Here is a 21,563-nt window from a genome sequence, read left to right on the forward strand (position 1 = left end):
TTGGCATCAGTGTAAAATGTAGGAGCACCAGAAATTGAAATGCACTTTACTATCTGATTAGTTCTTTTTATGAATTGAAGTCACTTGCTTCTGGATTATCTGTTATTAACTTCTCCCCCCCCAAAAAATCACTGAAATTGCTCTGCCAGTGTTCATTGTCTGCTCATAATGAGGCAATTTCAGCATTAGTAAAAGGTACTACAATCTCAGCTGGATCTATTCCAGCTAATTGGTAAAGTCTCATTTTTCCTTTTACGATCGATTCGGAAACCTTTTCTATGTAAGTTTTTAATTTTTTACTTTGTTTGTGTGGTAAAAATATAAATTCTAAGATGCAGTCTTCCCTCTGCATAAGAATTCCTGTGGGAGAATGAGTAGAAGGCAAGATAACTAAAATTCAGGCCTTCTTTGGATCAAGGTGGTCTCTATATAGGAATCATGTAATTTTCTTTCTACCAGAGTCAATTCATTTTCAGCTTCAGCTGATAATTTTCTTGGACTATTTAAGTCTTTATCACCTTGTAAGGTTTGAAATAAATTACTTAGTTCCTGGGTTGGCAAACCTATTGTATGCCGCAACCAATTAATATCTCCCAGAAATTTCTGAAAATCATTAAGAGTTCTTAGTTGGTCTCTCCTGATTTGTACTTTCTGTGGTCTAATTTTCTGTAGGACTATTTTGTATCCTAGATAATTAACAGAATCTCTCCTTTGTATTTTTTCAGGAGCAATCTATAATCCCCAATAAGGCAAAGTTCTATTTATTTCATCAAAAATCTTTTCTAATATACTCACATCTGAATCAGCCAATAAGAGGTCATCCATATAATGGTAAATTATGGATTGAGGAAATTTCATACAAATTATCTCCAATGGCTGTTGCACAAAATACTGAGACAAGGTAGGACTGTTTAACATTCCTTGTGGTAAAATTTTCCAATGATATCTCTTTATTGGGCAGCTTCTGTTAAAAGTACGTACTAGAAAGCAAACCTCTCTCTATCATGTTCACACAAAGGAAGTGATAAAAAGCAACCCTTTAGCTCAATCACTATAATAGGTCATTCCTTAGGTAACAAGGAAGTCAATGGGATTCCAGATTGTAAAGTTCCCATTGGCTGAATAATTTTATTAGTTGCGCTGAGATCTGTTAACATCTTCCATTTGCCAGATTTTTATAGGGCTAGGTTCTATTTTTTCATTGAAGTTCTTCACTTACTCTGCCTACTGTTGTTCTGTTCAGTTTCTTCTCTTTAAAGGATACCTTAGGAACTTTCTGAAGTTTCTTTTATTTATTTATCTGCTTTCATCGTTTTGATTAGTCCTACTCCACTATAATGTGGGCCTCATGTGAGACAGGATCTTGTGTGGCTTGCTGAAACTGTAACACTTGTCAGGTGCTGATTCTTTCACACAGGATTAACATGGTCTCAGGATACGTAGATTGCAGGCCACTCCCCACTCTCAACATTCTTTCTCCATGTGGTTAGATAGGCTGTGGACAATTTGTTTGTTGGGTATTTATTCTTCAAGGATAAAAGGGAATAATTTCTTTGGTTCCAAATTAAAATTAAGCTAAAATAGTTCACTAAGGGAATAATGAAACAGGGAAAGTTAAACTGCAGCAAAGATGTAGAGAATAGGCAGTTAGGTAGCAATTACTCTGCAACAAGTTTCCCTAATAGACCCCTGAGGCCAACTAATAGAGCCTCAGTGCCGGGAATAAGATATTTCTTGTGGAGCTGTTGGCTAGTGAGCTCAGATAGACTTCTAAACATTGCAGCCTATTGCTATTGTTCTTGATTACAGACCTTGACAATAAGATGCTATTTCTGAAGATACCATGTATTTGAGTCATAGAATATGTAAAAAATCATGCTAATACAAACCTGGAAGATTCATCCATACTAGCGAGATTTCATAATGCTGGAAAGTTATACAAACTACTGGAGCAGAAAAATAATCATCAGTCATAACCAGCTATGAACCCAGTGAATGGCCTGACAAGACATGCTCACTGATAGAGCAGTGGCAAAAGCATCATGGAGTAATTAGCCACTTTCTAGTTGAATCTAAATCCTACTCCACAATGTACTTTGGCGCTATTACTGGCTAAGCACATACAGATAGACAATTCAGTGGTCTTATTGGAGACTCTACTACTACTGTGCTCTTAAGTGGACAAAGAATTAAAGGGTTGTCATTTTAGCTAATGATCAGTGCAACTCTCAACCCTCATCTGATAAACTTCTATTTGTAGGAGATGGTGGTTAAGAAAGTGGTTTATAAATGACCAGCATGCAGAAAATAAGAGGGCAGAATTCTCAACCCTAAAGGGAGTGTATATACCACAACTCCAGCCCACCCTGTAAGGAGCCAGAGTCACGGGTTAAGGGGAGGTGGAAAGAGTGTAATAGCCAGAGGTAAAGGTTAATATAGGGAAACATTGTTTTCTGGAGAAATCAGGGCAGGTGAACATATGCACTTACAGCAGTTTGGACAGTATACACAAAACTTGTGCAAGCCCACACTTAAGCAAATGAACCTAATATGGAGAGGGGAGTTGGGGATATACATGGTTATAATAACAACTCTTTAATTCTATGCCCACTTTATGCCCACTTTATACTCCTTATAAAATCGTGGAATAACAGCAACCACACCTTGTATGGCTTATAACAGTAGCAGAAGAGCAGCTCATACTTAAGACCACATTTAAGAGCACTTACACAATAAAACAATTACCTATAGCCATAAACTGTTGAAAAAAATAAGTCATTCATCTATATCCAAAATAATTATATATAAAATAAGTAGAAAAAGGAGGACAACTCTCAGCTATGGGGAAATTCTAATGCCTGCTTGTATAGAGGAAATATTGCGGTTGGAAAAGCAGCATCCTGAAGCTACTGTGCTACACATGGGGTGAGCTACAAGCTAGCAATACAGAGCAAGAATAATGAAAATACATGTGTGGTATCAAAGTCTCTTCTGAGATGGCTTATAGGTATAGGTATAGGTATAGGTATACGTATAGGTATAGATATAGGTATACGTATAGGTATACGTATAGGTATAGGTATAGGTATAAGAGAAAAAGTAGTACTGACATAAAAGCTATGTATAGATACAGTCATTCTGTATAATAATTTAATGTATGGAAATATACTTGTATAAGTTATAACTATATGCACTTTAGTTTGGACATAATACTGACTCATACTACAAACCGTATAATGGTGAAATGGGAGTACTATTGACTAGATGGCGTGGATAGCATTGTCATTTAGGAGTAGGTGGACATCATAGCCGACATATGTGAAGCATCAGAGACTGTAACATTAAATCCTCACTTGTTCTAATCTGGAGTGTATGAACTGAATTTAATTGCAAGGAAAAACTGGGCAGACCCCAAAATAAAGAAAGCCTCAATGTGTTTTGTAAGTGGAGGTGCAACTTTCATTTCCCTCACTTCTGTCAATATCATTCCAAATAAAGAAAAGTTTAAAAAATGTTTCAACCTCAAGGAAGATGAGGAGACACAGTGCTAAAATTTACAGGCTGAGCGCACTGGATCCAGAACAGCAGGGAAAAAATACTATGGAGGGCATTGCTGGAAAAGGAAAGAATCAACTCAATGCCTGGTTCAAAACGAAACACTTGTTCATGGAGAGATGGCTCAGAGGCTAAGAGCTCTGCCTGCTCTTCCAGAGGTCCTGAGTTTAGTTCCCAGCAACCACATGGTGGCTCACAGCCATCTACAATGTGATCTGATGGCTTCTTATGGCCTGCAGGTGTACATACAGGCAAAGCACTGTATACAAATAAATGATTACGCTTAAAAAAGAAAGAAAGAAAGAAAGAAAGAAAGAAAGAAAGAAAGAAATAGCAGTGGAGACCTGTTTGGCTTTCTTATCTTCCATCCAACCCATAAGGGGATGTAATTTCCCTTTGATTCAGAGTTTAGAATCTTATTTTCTGTCCCCACCACAGCATTGACATATATCTAATGCAGTATCTAGCTAATAAGAATAAGAAATGTTTTGGGGCCAGTTTAAGGTTTACAGAAAGGCTTTCATGCCCAGGTCTTTCTTCGGTGCTCCAGGCACAGAAAGGGAGAGCTGACAAGCCAGGTTCCCACAAACACAGGTCCACCATATACTGTTAGTGACTAGTGGAATGAAGATTTTAAACATAAAAATAATCATGTAACTTTTCTTGAAAAAGCAAACTAACTCTAGACTAGACAAATACTAGAGGTAAGGGAGAAAAACTGCCATTTTTTTTCCTTGCACAATTTTTCTGACAAAACAAAGAGATTTCTACATCATTTATATGATAAACTGTACCCATATCATTGGAATTTTTGCAGATTTAGTATCAATCATGTGCATTTTCAGTCAATTTTGTTGAAATTTCATTCTAATTATCCTGTTGGCGAAGTGAAAGCAATTTGGGTTTGCTAACACTGCCTCGTCTCGTGATGCATAAAAAACGGCCAAGATAAAAAGACAGGGTTGTCTTTTCTTCCTCAGAGATACAATGGGTGTGCCATTTGCTTGAAGTTTGTTATTCTTATTTTAGAATAGTTTGCTTTATTTATAAGCTTGAATTGTGTAGTATTTACTGCATACTCTCAATGAGTACTTAGGACAGCTGAAATTTTTACTGCTTAAATAGTATAGAAAAGCAAAGATACCCAAAACAGCGCAATCAGACTGTCCACAGCAGCGTGTGAGCTTTTAGTTGTTTATTGTGTGCGGATGGTTCTAACGCTCCTTAATGAGGATCATGTCTAATGTACTTCCAATTTTAAAACAATCTCCCAAATATGATTTCAAATTGTCACTATGGTTGTGTCTATCATTGTATGGACACTGGGGAAGGAATGATTTGTGCATCCTGGGTGTTAGTTTCTGTTTCTGTGAGAAGCAGCCTCGTCGTGCAAGTCTCTTCATCAACATTTCCATGTCGAGAAGTGGTTTGGGCTACATTCAGACGAAAGTCATGTCAAATTTATTCCCCCTCCCTGATTTAATGTTAGTGATCTATGCTGATTTAACATTAGTGGTCTTTGCTGCAGAGCAAGTTTTATACATAGATGAAAAAGATGTTAAAAATACATGCAATGGTTTGGAAATGTTTATTCAGAGAAGGCAAAGCATCTGTCAGAACCATCTATCCCTAGGGAAGATTCCCGAAAGCCTAACAAGAGTAAAATGAAGAACGTTGGAAATTTATAGAAACCCTTAAACTGTTCACAGAATGATGAAAATTAGTCTGAATGTTCGGATGAGCAAGTAATCAGTACACACGTGCATGTACACACACACACACACACACACACACACACACACACACACACACACACGCATGCACACAAGCATGCCCACACATACACATGTTTGAAAATGAGTCTGTCCTGGGTGGGTACTTGCACCTTTTTTATTATCTCATTTATTCTCTACAGAAATCTCTCTGTCTCTGTCTCTGTCTCTCTCTTCCTTTCTCTCTCTCTCTCTCTCTCTCTCTCTCTCTCTCTCTCTCTCTCTCTCTTTCTGCACATTTCTCAATTTTGAAAACATAACAGATACTACTTATGAAATAATTCAAGCTGGGTGAATTAGATTGCGTATAAAAATCATCTCAGGGGGAAAGAGGTTAGAAAAGGAAGGTATTAGAGCCGAGATATCTTAAGCAAGTGTGGAAAGATGCTGAAGATGTAACTTTCCTCTAAGCTTTCCTCTCTTAGCCACTTCACTGCTCTCTCTTCTCCCAAGCAACGCAGACATATGTTTTGATAGGCTTTCTTATCAAAATGCTCTAAATCCAAAAGCTTCTGTAAGACAAAGGACAGAAACAACAGAAGAAAACAATAGCCTACATCTGACAAAGGCCTAAGATCCAAAATATATAAGCAACTCAAGTAATAAACACCAACAAACTAAATAATCCAATTAAAAAGTGGAATACAGTACTAAACAGAGAACCCTCAACAGAGGAATCACAAATGGCTGAGAAGCACTTAAAGAAATATTCAACATCATGAGTCATTAGAAAAAAATGCAAATGAAATGGATCTGAGATTCCATATTACACATAACTCAAGTGACAACACATGCTGGTGAGGATGTGAAGAAAGGGGAACACTCCTCCATTGCTGGTGGGAGTGCAAACTTGTACAACCATTTGGAAATCAATCTGTAGGTTTCTCAGAAAATTGGGAAAAGCTCTATGTCAAAACCCAGCTGTACTACTCCTGGGAATATACACAAAAGATGCCCCATCATACAACAAGGGCATTTGCTCAACTATGTTCATAGCAGTGTTATTCATAAAAGCCAGAAACTGGAAACAACCCAGATTTCCTGCAACCAAAGGATGGATAAAGAAACTTTGGGACATTTACACAATGGAATACTGCTCAGCTATTAAAAATGAGGAAATCATGAAAATTTCAGGCAAATGCATGGAACTTTCAGATCATCCTGAGTGGGGTAACCCATACCCAGAAAGACACACGTGGTATTTACTCACTTATAAGCAGATTTTAGCCATATGGTACAGGATAATGATACTGCAATTCACAGACCCAAAGAAACTAAGTAACAAAGACCCAAGTGGATGCATGAATCTCACCAAGAAGAGGAAATAGAATAGATAGAGGAAGTGTTTGAAATGAAGACATGGGAAAGGAGAGGGGGTGCTAAGGGAAGTGACAGTGGGGACCTGATGTAGACCAGGATATGGCGAACGGGAGGATTAAAGAGAGAACAGAAGCTGTGGCTTGGCATCTCTAAAACAGGCTGAGACCTACAACAGGGTAGGCTCTTGGGAGGACATGGGGATGACTTTAACTCAGACCCCTACTAGTGGTGGACTTGAAGACCGAAGAGGCCACCCTCTAACCAGACTCATAGTAGAGGGAGGAGAACACCAACCCACCACAAAAACATCGACTCAAAATTTACCCTACCTACAACATGTGCAAGAATAAAGAAAGAGCAGAGATTGAGGAGTGTTGAACTAATGCCTGGCCACAGCATGCAAGAGAGCCAACCTCTGACACTATAGATGATACTATGTTATGCTTACAGATGGGAGGGAGCCTAGCATAACCATCCTCTGAGAGGCCCCACCCAGCAACACATGGACACAGATGCTGAGAGTCACAGCCAAACGTTAGCCAGAGAGCCTTGTGAAAGAGGGGAAGGAAGGATAGAAGGACCTGGAGAGAGCAGGGGAAGTGGGAAGTAGGATCCAGTCAACCACCAAAAATGACCAGGTCACCAGGCATTGAGGAAGAAGGAAAGAGCCCAGGCCTATTTTGTGAAGTCATCTGTAAACTTACCACTAACTTCGGTAAGCTCAGTTAACTGCCTGTACCGGTTAACAGAACCATTCATTTCATATGGTCTTTTGTGCCAGACGTGAAGAGGCAGGATCTGAAGGCATAGATAGGCTTTCATGAGGGTCCTTTAAAACAGTGAGAGGGAAAATCATCCTTACTTCAGCTAAGTCCAGCCATTGCTGACTGTGATGAGACATCAAAGACCTTGCAAAAATCATAAAGAAGAATTATTTCCGTGCTTCAAGATGTGTGCTGGAATGTTTTCGGTGTGAAAAGAACTTTGAGTATAAATAGCGAAGTGCATATAGTAGGTTACAGATTTTGGTAATAATAGAGAACTGTTGAATTGTGTTTAAGACAGATTACATGTTGCTTCTCAAATACGTTCTCCCTCTCCCTTCATAATAGAGTCATGCATTTGTTGAGAGTGGTGTGGGCACACGTGCCACCTTGGATCTCATCTGTCCTGACTGGCCAGGTCAGTCACTGCCTTTATTCTCTTTCCTTTTTATTAGGTCTCAGGAAGTACATATATCCGGAAATGAGCTCAAACTGGCCCGTAGAATGATTATTGGCAGTTAGATAAATGCTAGTACTTCTCAGGAACTTGTGAACTGAGTTCTTGCTCAGTGAAAGGAGTTATTTCCCTTGACTCTGCCAGAGAGACATTTCGCTCTTCACTGACATATACCCATGGTGTCATATCAAAGCCCACACTGGCCTCAAGGTCCCTAGGGTCCCTATTTATAAGAACACCGTGCACTGCAAGGACCCCATACTGACATGCTCACCCGGCTCACCTCCTCCTGTAGCCACTCAACTTCCAGGGCTGCTCTAGCTCTTGAACCTACCCCTCGCTGCTCATCACCTCTCTAACCTCACGTGATTTTTACACCTCCTGTTCCCTCACCTTACAGAAAGCCCCGTCCAGGTACAGTCTGTTTCTTTTTCTCTCAACTCTGGACTCTTCCAGATGTCTGGGCTCTGGATGTTTTCTGTCTCTTAGCCACATGAAAATTCTTTCCCTTGACTGAGTGGTCATTCTGTGGTTTCCTCACTGTGCCCTTGTATACACTTTCCACTTTCCAATGTACAAAGAGTGAGCATGCAAGATCTGGGTGGTCTGGCAAGTCAGCCTCAGGACAGATTTTCTCCTTCTGGTAAGGAAAATCAGACACGTGTGACAATTCTCTTCTGTTTTCCTGCTTTGAATGCAGATGTGATGGCTGGAGCCTTGCCGCTGTTTTGCTACTACAAAACAGTGAGCGGAGATATCAAGCTCTTCACACACCAGAAACAGCTGAAAATTGTTCTGGGTAAGACTGGCGCACATTTTTTTTTTAAGACACTGTAGTTGCATACTCTGTTACTTGTAGCCAAGCACATTCTGAAAAGTTATGGACACTTCACCTGTGAGCTTACCTCCATTTCACCCTTGGTACATTGTATTACCTTGGTGCGCCCTTGGCACACATACTAATATGAAATGTATATAGATGGAGTAAACTGGAGTCAAACCGGTAAATTATGGAAGTCTCTTGGAAACGTATTTTATTCTGCAAAGGAAAGAGCTGTGGGTTGTGACTGTTCCTTCTTTCAGCGTCCGTGGGCCTTTTGTATCCAGCAGGTAAAGCAGTTAGCCCTTCATCATACTTGGAGCTGGAGATGAGGACAGTGTTAAGGATTGAAATATTACCTATATATTATTTTATTTATTTTTAAATGAGTGCTCTAGCTGAATGCACACCTGCAGGCCAGAACAGGGCATCAGATTTCAGTATAGATGGTTGTGAGCCACCATGTGTTTGCTGAGAATTGAACTCAGGACCTCTGAAAGAGCAGATTCTGAGCCATCTCTCAAGCCCCATCCTATACTTATTTTTACTTAGCAACGATTAAAATAATTTGACTAAGAAGGGGCCCAGGTGACATTGGGTTAGGAAGAGTATCATGTTTGCTTTATGACTGATCGATTGCAAGCAGCCAGATAAAGGCTAAAATTCATGCTTAGGAACAAAATTCTAGCCAAGAAACAGAAGCCCACAGTCTGGTAGTAGGAAGTCAGAGGGACTCCGTCAAGACACACAGGCTGAATGCTTCAAGAGGAGTAGTGCCTCTGGAAACATGAGCCCACCTGGGTTTTCTTTTTTTGCAATCTTTTGTCTAAAAAAAGACACGAGTTCATCTGCTACATTCAGTAAGAGATTTGGCCTTTTTATTAAAAGCTTTGAAGATAGTTTAGTTTTACAATTACGCTTAGTTGTTTAGGGGTTAAGATGTTTTTATGTCTAGATAGATGTTTTAAGTTGATAATGATGAAATATGCTAGATACTGATTTACATTCAGAATTTTGGAAGCACCAAGATAGGAAAGATATTTTCTTCAAGGTTGCCAAATTCGAATAGCCAAAAAGCTGTGAATGTAACATTTATATAAATCCTGATTGTTTTGTGTTTCTTCTTCCTGTAGTAGTCCATTGTATATATGTGTAATAATATAAATCTATATGTAAAAAAATAAAAATTAAAAAGTTAAAAAGCTTTGGAGAGTTCTCTTAGGGTTAAGAGGTTGTTTCTTCATTTGATAATCTTCGTCTCTACTTGTTTTTGTGACTCACCTAGGCAGTAACTGTAAGCTGACTGTGTACTCAGCTTGGTGCTGGCTGTGAGGGAAACGCAGACCTGCTCTCAGTGCTCATTCACCACGATCCAGGCAAAGAAAGCAGCCAGGCACAAAGAATATGAACCTTCTGAGCAATTTTGAGGTTCGGGGATGCCGAGATGCGTTTGAAGGGCACTCCAAGGAGGATAGCGGATGGATCCAAACAGCTTGATATAAACACTGTGCTGGTTTATGGCAGAGTCCAATCCCAAGTGTCAGCATTTTTTTTCAGAGTGAGTTTGAGCTTGGCAGCGGCGAACACATCTGCTGCATTGCAGGAATAGCTAGATGCTTCTAAGGCTGCTTCCTTTGGAGGATTCCAGCCCTTTTCGCCTTCCTGTTTCCACCTAAGTTTTCAGTGCTGGGGAGAAAAGTCTTCCCTATGTGCTAGGCAGACACTGGGAAATAAGACGCTATCCTCTTCCTCAGCAAAGAAGCCATAATGCATTGTCTGTTTTACCTATACAAAATAACACAGTGAAATCACAGCGACGCTGTATATAATGAAATAGTTGTCAGTCTCAGTGAGATTTGCAGTGTTCCCCCAGGCCTTGACTATCACAGAATTCTGTGATATCCTGAAAGTTCAGGTTTACATGTTGTATGACAAGAACAGATAGTCATGCAATTTTAGCATATTTAGTTTTATTTATGTTTCATATTGCTTATTTCCAGAAAGTTCTCATATTGCGGGTTGCTGTTATGGGTGTGCCAACTCTCAGTCTTAGTCTCCTTCCATGCCGCGCTGCTCTCTCTCTCTCTCTCTCTCTCTCTCTCTCTCTCTCTCTCTCTCTCTCTCTCTGTGTGTGTGTGTGTGTGTGTGTGTGTGCACGTGCGCACGCATGCATGAGTGTGTTTTTAAAAGATGTGATAGAAATAATGAAAAGGGGGAATAGAATTGTTAATTTACATGAGCTTCCAAAGGAGCAAGGAAGCATTTCAAATACACACACTTGCATCAAAACAGCACTTGTTCTGGACTAAATAATGGAAAAATAGGTTTACCTCTGTCCATATCCCATTTCACTGAAATCTATTTTCAAAAGAAACAAAATATGGGTTGACCTCGTTTTCCTACTAAAAATTTGGCCTCACTAAAGAAAATCAAATTTTTGAGGCTGTTAATGCTTTGTAGACATGATGGATTTTTTTTTTCCTGGAAGCATGTTAAATCAGAATGTAGAAGAATCTGGCTATTCTGGGTCATTCAAGCCTCTCAATGTGCCTGCTTTGCTCCTTTCCATGTTATGGTAGTCAATTCACACCAATGGTCTTCCACTTCATACCTCTACAATTTTCATCTGCAATTGGCTGCGGGATCTGTTCATAACCCTGAACTCCTTTTGTCAGGATGTTTCCTGCAGGCTTGGCAGTCTTTCCTCACTTCCTCTTGCCTTTCTTTTTCCTTTCTCCAAGAGTTTATTTTCCATTTAGAATCTATTTCATCCCTTCTGTACTAGTATCGATCCTCTGTCATAAAGACCACCTGCTTCCTGGTGTGTCCTCCTCATTGTCACACAGACTATTATTAGATGTGGTCACTTCTGATTATTTCCACACTGGATGCTGTTTTCCCAGCTGATGCCACATCACCTTCTCATATATCATCACAAGTATCTGGCAGACTCCCTGCCCTTTTCTTTGGCTAGAGAGTGACTCAGAAAGACAGAAAATAGCCAAATCACCTCATGAAGAGACACAAAGCTTCTGGGGTGTGGGTTGAAGACAAGCAAATAAACTCAACTTTTTCATTGTGCAGAAGAAAGAGAAAGAAGGCATATAATTTTGGGTTTGACAAACAGCAATTCTCATGAGCATGCTTATTGTGAAGACTTGGATAAATGGTCCTCTACTCCACGTTCCATCCAGACCAGCATGCCGTAACGTTTGCCACTGACCCTTTCAAAAAGACAGGGGCCTAAACAAGCACGATTGTCATTTAAAATGTAGGGCTATTTCATGAAAGTGTAATACATGATAGCTCTTATACATCTGTTTTAATGCAGATCTCACCTGGAGAGTGGTACTTTGATTTAAAGGAATTTAGTAAAAATTATCTTGCTCTGCAGAAGAATCATCAGTAGATGAAACAGGTCAGTAGCAAAGATGCTAAATGGGTTTAATGAATCACTGTGGGATTTCTGAGGCAGCCTCGCAAATGCACCTTCCTGAATACAGAGTGGGGGAGAGATTATCTTCCTCATGCTCAGTGCCTTTGTCGGGTGCAGATGTAGTGTTTACTATAGCCAGGGCACTAACAAAAAGACAGATCTTTTAGAGATGTGACTTTTCAATTCCTCCTTGGGATACTTGGACCAAATCTCCCTCCTAACAACAGCAGTGTAAATGTTGGTTTTTTTTGTTTGTTTGTTTGTTTGTTTCGAATAAGAAAATATCCCTGGAGTTCCTGCCCAACACGTCCTTCTATACAATAAAGAATACCCATTGAGGGTTTGTGGAAAATTCCTCAGCAGTGCCTTCCAAGCTTGGCTCTGAGGTGATGCTTTCCCTGTTTTGTCTACCCTGAGATGACCACTCAAGTGCTCCTGAGCTGCCAAGCCATTAAACTAAAATATTTGCAAAAGAAGCTCTGATAGGATAGCCAGATTAAAAAAAATTCTTTCTCCTTCTTTCTGACACTCTAGAAGATTAGGAAGACCAATGTAAAGTTGGCTACCCCTGGCTCTCAGGTTATCTTTTCATTAAAAAAGGGGGAGGGACAATTCAGGTGGCTTCAACTTTCCTATCTTCACTTCAGCATCTATGGAAGAAGGAATGTATAAGTTATACTCTTTAATTCATGGTTTTTTTTATGGTCATGATTCTCACTTTGGTAGTCCCTTTCCCCGAAATTTAGTAGTGCAACTAGATCTGATACTGTGTCTTTAAGCATCTCACACATTCTTTCATTTAGAAGAGGAAGGAAGAAGTAAAAGAGGAGGAGGAGGAAAAGCAAAAGAAAAAAAAAGCCCCGTAAACCACAGCCTTTGTTCTAGTTTATTGAAAATGCTGATCCAAACTGGTACTTTCATGATAATTCTGAGACATGAAAAATCATTTTGAAGGTCAAGTTAAATGGCTTGTACATAATACACTGTCCCTTGAATAACTCTGCTTGAATTAATTTCAGTGAAGAACACTGTGATAAAACAGGACGCTTGTTTTCAATACCAAAATTCTCTCAGAAAAATAGGCTTTTTGATAAAATAAGAAATGACATGTCATTTCTTCCTTCAGAGGCTTACATAAATCCCATTTTGTTATTCTATGGGCTTTCTTTATGTCTGACATACCTGGGGGAGCTGGGGCATTAACTGTAGCATGGATGTCAGTACTGCAGGCAAGGGTCAAACAGGGGCTTCCCTTTGCTTTGTTGTGCAATGGTTTCAGATATAGTCCATGCTCCTGTGTTTAAATTATTCAAAGGAAGTAAAGAGATAACGCATGGCACTGAGAAGTGCCAAGAAAAACCAGAACATGGAAGTAGCAGAAATTATAAAGTCCCTGACCATGGAACAAAATAAACAAGGTCGGATTTTAGATAGAACAGTCAGCTTCAGGGTGGAGATTTCAATACTAGGGACCAAACTTAAGGTCAAGGGCATGAGATTCAACAGTCTTGACAAAAGAGAACAAAGTGCCAGACTAGCCAGGAAGCAAAGGGAATCTTATGAGCTACTAGACAGCTAGACCCGGACTTGAAGGTTCTGACTGAGTGTGGAGGACAATGAGGAGACTGAAAGCTAAGGGCTGCATTCTCACATATTTGGCAGATGTATTTTTTTACATATACATTTATCTTATTACGTATAAATACAATAATCTACATACAGCAAGAAGAATCATGTAAAAATCAGAAATTATATAAATGTTATGTTCATAATGTTTTGGCTATTTGAATTTGGCAACCTTGAAGAAAACATCTTTCCTATCTTGGTGAGTCTAAAATTTTGAATATAAATTAATATCTATCATAGGTCATCTCTATCAGCTTAAAGCATCTATCTAGATCTAACAACGCCTTAACCTCTAACCAACTAAGTTTATTTATAAAACCAAACTATCTGCTCTTCAACTCCATCAGAGACTTGAGAAGGAATTAAAATTAATTACCAGAGTAAACAGGAAGTGCAGGTGAGCAGCTTCTAAAACAAAACAAAACAACAACAACAACAACAACAACAACAAAACAGAACAAAGCAAAACAAGACAAAACAAAAACAGAGATAGTTTGCTGTCTGGACAGTCACCCAAATCTCCCTGTAACTTTGGAGCATCGTCTTCAGTGTTCTGGCCCAGTGTATCTGATAGACATATTTGTGAAGCAAATATGAAGGACTTGCTTACCCGATCTTGGCAGACTTTGGCCATGCACTCTACTTGCATCCAAACTTGCCCATTTTTAGGCAGAATTCTCTTTGTGGCAGAAATGAGGACATGTTGCCCAGTGTCTTGTTTGCCACATTTGAAGCCATCTCCATAAGGAGGTTCTTTGATGTTCATCATCTACTTTGAGGTAGACTGGGTATTGCCAGGTGTTAACCTGTCTTGTCAAATAATCTTAAAACTAATGAAAACATATTTAAATGTCATTCTGTTGGTCTCTGAGATTATTTTTCACACACATTATATATATATATCTCACATATTAGAATATATATATTCTAATATGTGGTATTGCACCCATACATACAACTCAATTATAATAAAAGGTTTACTTCCAATACTATTGCAAGCTATTTAGGATAATTAAGTAATACGAGTTAATTGTTAGTTGATCAAATTATGATCATGTCAACTACTAGTATATTTCTATCACAAGAATATACATCCTAGGTTTTACAGATAGATATGATTCTATAGCTGGATAAGGTAAAATAGTTAGATAAGGTCAAAACCTCAGAGACCAGCAGATGCAATTTTACTGAGCTAGAAAGGCCAGCAAATGAGAGTTAGCTCAGTTTGAGAGAGATGTTCAGAGCACCAACAGGATGGCCAAACTTATTAAGAATCTGAGCAAAATAAGAATTTGAGTGACAGTAGATGTGAATAGACACATTTGCTGATGTTAATGAGGATGAGCTCTTATAAATGAAAAAGGTAAACAGGAACATGGACACTGACAAAACAGGATCAGAGATAACACATTCTGTGAGATGAGCATGATTTACGAGGGAGGCTGTGAGCTCTGTGTTGAGTGCTGCTGAGGAGATAAAGATGGGAAAGGATCTATGGAATTTTTAGGGGGAAATATATTCAATGTAATATTGAAGAAGCCACCATCTGCAGTATTGAGGTATAAGAAAGTATTGTTTTGTCCCCCATCAAAAAGTCTTATCAATTAGTAATTTAAAAAAATACATTCTCTCTCTCTCTCTCTCTCTCTCTCTCTCTCTCTCTCTCTCTCTCTCTCTCTCTCCTCCCCCCCCTCTCTCTCACACACACAGAGAAAATATAATTTTAAGCTTTGGTTTGATTTATTACGATGACAGGAATATTGACTCAAGGAAACAGAATCTACTATGAACCTCCAATGACAGAAGAACGGCCCGGTCAAGGGAAAGCACACTATGGTATGACTGTGAGTCCGTGCCTTTGTCTCCATATGCATTTTAGTTTTCACCCGTTAATAGCATGGTTTTCATAGAGCAGTGGCAAAGGGAAGCGTGACAGAGCAGCAGGCCAAAATTAAATTACAGCAACCTGGTAGTTTGCATTAAACCCTTCATTCAGTGATGGTGGCTGGTAATCATGGCCAGATTTTCCTTAAAGACAATGGCCCACCATGCAACTGGCCACACTCAGCTAATTCGTGCTGTCAGCTGCCTTTATTGGCTGCTGGGAATCCAGTATTGATTCTTGAACCCAGCAGCAGCACAAAGAGCCACTAGTTCATGGTCAAAATGCTACAGTAAAGGGCTGGCAGCTGGAGAAAAGAAGCCATTCCATTGCACAAACCAGGTCAATTAGAAGACCTTACAGTGTAATACAAACAGTACTAGCACACCTCAGCGCCAGTGATGTCATTCTGGCAGAATGAGAGGAATGAAAACAAGGTTTAGTGCTGGAAAAATATAAAGGCATTTAGTGTAATTTAATTTCGGGCTCTCTATCATGTCAAAAGTGCTATGAATAGCAAAACATTTAGTTTCACCCTGGGTAAGAATTTATGTGTACAAAAATGATTTTCTAATAAAATTTTGTATGAACTAAGCAACTAGCCATGTGCACCCTAACCAGCCTTATCAATTTTATTGCAATGTGAAGTTTCTCATTCCCAGATTCAAGGCAGTGTGTCTACTTGTCATTTATTATCTCTTTTAGTATTAGACTTTCAAAATATCATGTGTCATATAGCATGAATGATCAACTTCTTGGTATTATCCGTTCTGAACATTGAGCATAGCTTATGCTCTCTCTCTCTCTCTCTCTCTCTCTCTCTCTCTCTCTCTCTCTCTCTCTCTTTCTCAGTGTGTGTGTGTGTCTCTCTCTCTGTCTCTGTCTCTCTCTCTCTGTCTGTCTCTCTCTGTCTCTCTCTCTGTCTCTGTCTCTGTCTCTCTCTCTTTCTCTCTTTCTCATTTCTGAAAATTGATAGGACCTTTTAAGTACTTGCATCCATTATTATTATTTATAGGAGAAATTTTCCTACCTTCTTTGTCAGTTCAAAATTATTTATAAATATAGAACAGATTACACTGTTAACACATACTCTATGTGGGAAACAAACTATACTCTCATGATTCCTAGAGAAATAATATTGCATAGAAAAATCCAAACAATAAGTGTTGTAGACTTCTAGTATTCTTACCTTTCAAAAACTAAAGCCATGCATTTTCCCTGTGTTCTATGTATACAGATATACACAAGACCATATGATTCAGCTATAAATACATTTTCCTAGTTCATAACTGACTATATTTCTGCATATAACCTGTTGGTATTTTCTTTTTAATAATTCATCATACATGAATTTCTATCAAGGTTTTTTTTAAGTTTAGCATAGATCATGCCTAACAAATAGATATAAATCTTGCCATCTGACAGTTATAGATTCATATAATTATTTATAACCATCTTCTACATGTGAAGGTATTTTTTCTGCTTTTCTTCCTCATCTTCCTCTTCCTTCTGATCCCTCCTCCTCCTTCTTATTCTTTTTTGGACAAGTACACTTGATGTGTACTTAATATCCTTGTCTATTTTTTCTTCATACTACTTGATTTATTTTAAAAAAGACAACTTTTCTTGAAATGAAATTGTTTTTAGTTGCTTTTCTAAGCCAACTTTTGATTTGGGAATTATTTTATTTATATGAAAAACTTGGCAAAAATCTCCATGGTAATATAATAATATATATTTAATTGTAAACCAAAAATTGATTATAGCATATTATCATCAAAGTTTCAGATTTGAGTGTGATATTTACACTAATGTGTTCTGTTGCTGTAGTTCGGAAGTCACTGTAACCAGTCTGTATTTAGTGATGATTACATTTCTGTTCTCTGATTAGTTTCTCAACTAGACTTGTTTCCTCTCATTTTGACAGTTCTAAGGTAGACTGGCCAGGTATCTTGTGGATGGATTTACCATTATTATAATTTAATTTATACAATCAGTTCTAAATGATATAACCTTTTAAAAAATAATCTGTAGTCCTAGTTCAGGCAATGGTATCTTTTAATACCTGTGTCATGAGGATAGAATTGCCTTGCTATTTTGGCTTACACTGAGGATCCTTCTAAATGTTTATTGTTGATTCGTGTTTTCATTGCAAGTTGCTTACTGATAGGTGTTGCCTGAGCTTTGGCTACTTTATTGGATTCTTTGCTCTTTCTCCTTTACACCACTCCTGTTCCTTCCAGCCCTCCAGCACTGGATAGAGGAGAAATAACGTTAGAGAGTAACAATATCAGTAGGACACTGATATTGTTAGGCTGCTTCCTGCTGAGGAGGGATGTCAGGTTCCTTGGGGAAAATTTAATCTTTGTTTCAGGATCTCTCCAACCAGCAATCATCAAACATCTAACATCAAACACTAACAGCAACAGCAGCAGCAGAAGCAAGGAGCAATCAGCAGCACTACACAGCAGAAGGAGCAGCAGCAGGGCGGGGGTGGGGGGGGAGGGAGCAGCAGCGGGGGCAGCAGCAGTTGCCTCGACTCTGGCATCTTTATACTCTCCGAAGAGTCCCCAGAATTCCAAATGTATCAGTTGGCAGAATCACACCCTTGCTAGAGCATGAGGCAAACTGCAGTCAGCTGTCGTGCTCAGTCTGAGAAGTCTCATGTCCACACCTGGAATTAAAACAAACAATTCCCATAACAATTCTGTGTGTTTAAAGAAACCAAAAATTCTTACTACAGATAGCCATTGACTATGTTGTACATATTAATAGGTTTGTTACTTACAGAGATTTGTTACATCGGAGATCTTGGCCATATAAATTTTAGTAAACATTTCTCCTTCATAATACATGTTTTAGGTTTCCTTATGTAACTATGCTTGCCCTTTGGGAAAGTTACAAATAGTTTTATATTATGTCTGAATATTTTTTACAAGATTTTAGAAACTACAGTTTTAACCCTTGGGTTACGAAATGTTCGTTTATTATTGCATCCTTTGACCTTGTATTTACATGTCACTTTTCAACAAACCTGGGATTTATCTTGATCTGACGAGTGATGGGATCCAGTGTAGCTGTGTGTTAAAGTCCTTCTACAGCTAGGTAGTGATCCTAGTCACAGTTCCCATCATGCCTTTCACTTGTTTGGTGGAATGGAACTAGCAACAACTTAGAAGTGTTCATACTATTTGATTCCAAAGCATAATAGTTCATATGGAGGAAAAGCTATGCCTACAAACTGCTTTTGAACACCTCTCTTCTCTCTATTCTGCTTATCTTACAGGTACGCCTGGCTCCTCCTACACACCTCACACCTCTATTCCGTGGGCAACGTTCACCTTCTTCATCCTTCGTGTCCATCTCACACTTAAGCATTTTTATGACTCTCAACCTCATCTTTCTTTCTTTCTTTCTTTCTTTCTTTCTTTCTTTCTTTCTTTCTTTCTTTCTTTCTTAATTAAGTCTGGGGTTCATACCATTTATTTCTTCACCTTAGCTGTGTATACATATATTCAACAACAGAGGTGGGATTTAAACGCAGCAGCTTTGGCGCACAAGTCCGCGTTCTTCGTCCCCACTCTCTGATCCCTTTGACACTCTTGTTGGGTACTAAGAACTATGTACATTTTGGCCTTGCTTGTTGTCCTTATTCTCTCAGGTAAGGGACTTCAGACTTTATTTTATTTCCCATGCATAAGAAGTAATTGAGTTCTTTGTTTTTACCTTCTGTGAGTTTCTAACCCCTCTTCTCGTCTCCAAACCAGCTGCTTTCATCTGAGATGTATGCTGCGGATGATTGCTAGAATCATCTATCTAAACGTTGTTTGGCCATGATGTCCCTGTAGATTAGCTTCCAGCACCTCCTTACCAACCATAGTTAGAGCTCAAAGCTTTTTTAAATATGCATAAGCAAAGGTTTCTATTCCCTACTCTTAGCTCATTTCTGTCCTCTGTTGAATTTTATTCTCTGACGCTTTACTTCCAGAAATCTCATTTTACTTGTGTCACTCAATAAAACTTTTTATATAGCACCTCTTAGAAATGGTCATCTATATCACACCAAGGAAAGAAGAATCTGATACCCTTTGTTTAAGAGAGCAGTTGATTTCACATGGTAATGAACTAAAGTGATTGTCTGCCTCTGATCACCTTGAGGAAAGTTCTGTCTTGTTTTATTCATTTTTATTTTCTTAGTAACCAGAATTCTGGAAGTATATAGAGAACCTGTAAATTTTTGATAATGTCAACATTCGAGGCAACTTTATCATTGTGTGTGTGTGTGTGCTACCCTGACATGTAGTCAAACCAGAGGGAATTATCTGAGTTCCTGAGTGCTTTGAGGAGATATCCAGTCTTTGAAGGAGTGATTGCGCACAAATCAACCATGGAAATCCTTGCCTTCAAACAGCAACTGAAGAACCATTTCCTAAATTGAGAGAAACAAAGCAAATGGAGTGAACATACCAAGTATGCTATGGTACATAGTTTTTGCTATTAGATCTTTGTTCTGGATTTCCATTTTTATACAAATTGATTTCTGCTAATCCATTTCCCCCCACACCCATGGTGTTAATATTAGTGTAGCAGTCACTGGCTCTAAATAATCAGTGATCATTTTTCCCAACACTTACCTATGATGGGATCAGGGATTTGCACTATATTGATCTTTATCACATAAATTTGAATATGGGGATACGTAAGGCCGAATGTACAAAAAGGGAAGCTTAGAATGATGAAGAATAAATATCAGCAGAAAAAAACTTATTTGTTTTTTTATTTCCTATAAGCAGTTTATTACAGCATTTAAAAGCTATAGGAAGTCATTGTACCCATACTCATTGGTAATAATTTTAACTGCAACTGTTATAGTGTTTATCAAAATACTTATAAATTGAGGAAGCTAATTTACTCAGAGTTTGACAAGCTACCAGATTAATGGTAATTAACATTTTATATTATAATGAGAAGATGTAATGCTATAAACTTATCTAAACCTCTAGTTCATGACACTTTTGGGAGACTTGATGAATTGTGAGTCGGCCATGTTATGTATGCCCTGGGCTGGGATAAGATTCAGGTCACACATTCTTATTATTTGTGGTAGAGCTAATTTCCCCTGGTACACTTCCTTGTCAGTTTTCATGGAGACCGTTAAAGTGCCTTGCTGACCTGGGCAATGCCTCTGTCACAGGGTTAGGCCTCAAGAGATGAAACATGGTAAATGCTTCCCCAAATTAATCTTGTTAATTTATAGGAAAAAAAAAAAACCCTTCTGACTTGAAATTCTGCTTTCTACTAAGCAGGCACAGAATAAAAAGGAACCTTTTACCAGATGCCCACACCTTTCTTGGAGTCAGTTCTAAGCATTTAACCCAAGCTGCTTTTTTCCCCCAACAGATTGTTTTGCAGAGTTCAGTCTAATCAAATCTTTCTCAATAATTAAGATCCATATTCTTCTTAGGAACCAAAGCATGTCAGGTAACTCGATGATCTTTATGTGTATGAATACTTTACAGAAAGCTTAGGCAGTGAGAAGGTTTATTCTAAAGGTTACGCATTTATGTGAGATTCTCTTTTAATTAATTAATTTATTTATTCACCTTCCATCCCAATCTTAGTTCTATCCTTTCTCTCCTCGCAGTTCCAACCTCCCTTCCTCTCTCTTTGCCCAACCCTTTTCCACTTTGGATTTCAATCTGGCACATTCTCAGAAAATTCGAAACAGCTTTACCTGAAGACCTAGCTATACCACTCCTGAATATATATCCATTAGATCCCCCCCCCAATACATCAAGGACATTTGCTCAACTATGTTCCTAGCATCTTTATTCGTAATAGCTAGATGCTGGAAACAATCTAGCTGTCCATCAACCAAAGCCTGAATAAAGAAACTGTGGCACATTTGCACAATGGAATACTACTCGGCTA

General features: G+C 38.6%; 1 long non-coding RNA gene across 1 annotated transcript in view; it reads left to right on the forward strand.

The window, feature by feature from the left end:
* The window catches only part of LOC311605451, a 141,107-nt gene that overhangs the window by 8,313 nt on the left and 111,231 nt on the right, over positions 1–21,563 (forward strand). Inside the window, exons 2-3 of the long non-coding RNA XR_014781955.1 lie at positions 726–901; positions 15,506–15,586. This is a non-coding gene — a long non-coding RNA (uncharacterized lncRNA). The remainder of the gene's footprint in view (positions 1–725; positions 902–15,505; positions 15,587–21,563) is intronic.

The sequence above is a fragment of the Acomys minous genome, assembly GCF_964271855.1.
Source record: "Acomys minous genome assembly, chromosome: 9".
In the NCBI taxonomy this organism is placed as follows: domain Eukaryota; kingdom Metazoa; phylum Chordata; class Mammalia; order Rodentia; family Muridae; genus Acomys; species Acomys minous.